The sequence below is a fragment of the Cynara cardunculus genome (assembly GCF_001531365.2).
Source record: "Cynara cardunculus var. scolymus isolate 2C chromosome LG 6, CcrdV1, whole genome shotgun sequence".
NCBI lineage: Eukaryota > Viridiplantae > Streptophyta > Magnoliopsida > Asterales > Asteraceae > Cynara > Cynara cardunculus.
Genome location: NC_037533.1, coordinates 6,066,234 through 6,070,272, shown reverse-complemented (window position 1 = coordinate 6,070,272; position 4,039 = coordinate 6,066,234).

The window sequence follows — 4,039 nt, the reverse complement described above, 5'->3', positions numbered from 1 at the left end:
AAAAGACTCTAGATTTTCCTAACTTATTTTCTAGATATATCAAGGGTTTGGGCTTGGACTTCTTGGATCCTATGCATCTTAGACAAAAAAAAAAGTTTATAATCCAACAATCAGATGTAGCACAGATCCAAGAATTAACAAGCCTTTTCGAGCATCAAAAGGAGAAAAGAAATGGGCTTGAAAGAAGCACGACTTGTCTTCAAAATCCTACATCAAAAGAGGAGAAACAACTTTCCACACTTCCCGCTGCATCATTGAGCCACATAACCAATAGATTAAAACGCAGTATGTGCAAGATTGTTGAATGACAACGTATGTATTCTACCAAATGTACACGTTACAGTTTTTTTGTCATTGAAATATGTAGTAATTTAAGCATGATCTAACAATGTTGAGAATGGGAACTCATGGATTTTTTTATTGAAGCCAATGTCTATGATTGAATTAGTCGCTTCTAAGTCTAGAAAGTAGTCTTATGTCAGGCTGTTGTGCTTTTCAGGCTACTTAGTTGATCAGGTGGCACTACAAGATAAAAGGATTTTAGAGAAGGTTTTGTTTTGAGCTTAAAAATATTAAAAGCTTCTCTAAAGGTTTTAGAGAAGCTTTTCAATTCCGTCACAATGCTTCTCTATATAACGGTAGGTAAAGGTTTTAGGGAGAGTTTTCGGAAGGTGCGCTTTTGTTAGCTTTTAGAGACGCTTTTTTGGGGGCTTTAGATACACTTTCAAAACTTTTCTAAAGGTGAGTCAACTTTTTTCAAAAAGCTTCTCTAAAAGTATTTATTAGTGACGTTTTTCAAGTATTTGTGACAGTTTAGAAACGTCTCTAAAAAATACTTTCAGAGAAGGTTTACAAAAAAACTTCTCTAAAGGTATTGTCTTTAGTACATTTTACTATTTTGAAAACCTTCTCCAAAGGTTATCTTTAGATACAAATAATCAAAACTTTCTCTAAAGGTTATCTTTAGATGAACTTTTAAAACATCGATTCCTTCTCTAAAGAGCATATTATTTYCTTTCAACCATATTTCAGCCCTGTATTTATATATAATTATATATTATAWATAATAATATCAATCMACAAAAACAACATAAAAATCTCAAASCAATAAATTTCATACATTTACCATATAAAAGACAAGAATTTTTCAAAACAATCTCTAACGTTCAATCAATCCAWACATCCATTTTTTTAACATCCTCCCTGAACWCCTCAGAAAACTTGATRCTCAACCTATCACTTCCCATCTATTTTCTAACTTTTTCTTATATTATAGTAGAACAACATTTGTTACTTGGCATAGACAACGAAAGCCCCTTMTAATTACCATGTGTTTGTAAAGGTGMTAGCCATAATGCAACAATTTCMTGTGAACTGCAAACAGTGCGAATTTGSCTCTTTATCTGCAACAAGTCAATAAGCCATCAGAACATTTCATTACAAAACTGAATATTTAAAATTTAAATTCAATTTTAAGTTTCATGTTCTCCATTTTAAGCCTCACAAAGTAGTCGTTACTGTTGAATGAAATCGATCTGAAAAAGATAAAAGAAAAGAGATAAATCATACCGAAACAAAAAMTAGGGAATATCATATTTATCTGAAATGCGCCAAAATATACGATATTTATAACTTTTCTTGCCTTAAAGAGAGATTGGTACTCTGAAAAGCAGGTTTCTTGAATATAAGTATACATGTTTGTTGTTTAAGTAGGTCGTCTTCGAGTCATGCAACTAATATCTGTCAAGAGTAGCTCCAACAACAGAACAAGAAATAAGAAACATCATATCTGATTCCATAAAGACAGAGGTCTACACATGATATGCCAACAATTCTTATCATCATAAAGGCTATAATATCAAGCCCAAAAAACACAGAAAATCTCCTTAATGACAACATATTGGTTGGATCAATGACCAACCAATAAAAGCTATAATATACGCCTGGTCCATCAGTCAGAAAGAACTTTTTAGAGGGAGGGGACGTTTACCAAACACTTATACAGTAAGTTCTTATCGGTAAAATTTTACACTATCATTTTCTTACCGGGTAAGATTTTAGTTCACCAAAATGACATCGTATGCAACAATTTACCTGGTAAGTGCTTACCGTGGTAAAAGTCGTTGTCTTCACTTACTGGATATGACTCTTGGTACTTGTCTCGCTCTTACCGGGTAAAATTTTTGGTCCTTTATCATATTCGCCATCATGACAAGCTTTCATTTATAACATAGAAAAGCGCAGTCACGATACAATTATTACATGATTTTCATATAAACATTTAAGTTYATACTGGATTCATTGACATCGAAATGAAAAAAGACAAATGAAATTATTTTGGAACAGATTTAAGTGTAGTGCAAAGGTGAATAATCCCAACCAACATGATATCAACCACATAACCTGAAACAAAATATTGTGTATGATCACTTGAATAAAAAGRACTGCAAAAACAAGGTAGAATGCTAGAGAGGATGCTGACCCACATCATGAAGAGGCAGATCACGCAATACTACACTTTGAGCAGAAGGAGAAGGTCCAATTTCATCGACAAAGTATATCATTGAATTATGTATGACCTGGTTCATGCCAAGAGAAACATGAAAGTGAACATATCTTTAAAATGCAACAGTAGACACAAGTGTATACAACAATTTGAAAAGAAAAGCTGAATATATATCATCCCTTAACTAATGGTTATTGAGCAAAATTTACTCCACCAGAATATCTTGCCAACTTTAAGCAATCTATATAATCATAAATTCCTTGACAAAACTCCAATGGCATGGAAAGTTTCTTTTTATCAGGACGRGATCTAATACACAATATCAGTTGGTTTTTTCGTCCACATTTTTATAGCAAAAACTCGAAGCTTATTTTAGAAAAATCTTAATTGACATCAAACCTCTCCAAATWTTGCATCTAAYGAGGATCCACTTCCTRATTWCTTTGGTTTTCTGCCAATCATCATCATAGAYGTCAGTGCAGATGTTTCAGTAAAAATATGAAGTTTACAAGAAGATAAAGCCTCTGAAACTTTGTATAATGGAACAATGGAAAAAAATAACCATAACATAATAGATGCTGCAATTGTTAGTATAAGTACATTATATACATAAGATGGACACAAATTAACTATTGCAGAGATTCAACGAGTATTAAGTAGTAATGCATACAGCAACAGATTAAGGTCCAAGCAGGTCCAATACACCCACTCGACTGACTTTTAGAGGTAAAAATCAGCAGCTAAAGGGGTTTTTTTTGGGCTAAAAATCAGCAGCTAGGGGTTGTTTTGTGGCTAAAAATTAGCAGCTAAAGAGGTCGATTTGTGTCTAAAAAAATCAGCAGCAATAGGGACTATTTGGATGTTGTTTCGAGACTGTTTTGGGCCACATTTAGAGGTTGTTTAAGCTGTCCTAGGGAGTTGTTAACAGATGTTAGGTAAAGAAATTTGGACCTCAATTAACAAATGGTAGATTGGCAGCAAAAGRCATGGATTTCAATTAGGATTTAGGCATACATGATACATTAACATTATTCATACAGACATACAGTGAATCAGTGATACAGTAACAATACTAGAAACACAAATGACAAACCACAAAGGACCAATTTCACAGCATCATACTTAGGTTTTGCAATCAAACAAGAATTAGAAACATAAGAAATGAAATAAGTAAAGTAAATAACCCTAACCTCACAAGCCACAAGATGCGAGAGCGAGAGCGAGAGGCCGAGAGCCGGTCGGCCGTCAGCGGTCGATAGTCGAGACTCGAGAAAGGTAGAGAGTGAGAGCGAGAGCCAATTGAATCAAGGCCGATTGCGATTTCGATTCGTGAAACGGTTTCTGTTCGTGAGTTCCGTGAGCGAGGCGAGAGCGAGAGTCGAGGGAGTGAGGGTGGACAAATTGAAGGCCGATTGAGATTGTAGTGGACCGGTAATACTTTTAGGCCAAATCAAAATTTATATATACATTGGGCTTTGGGCTTTAGAATATTGATGCAAATATAAATATACATTTTTAAAGGGTAATTAAATA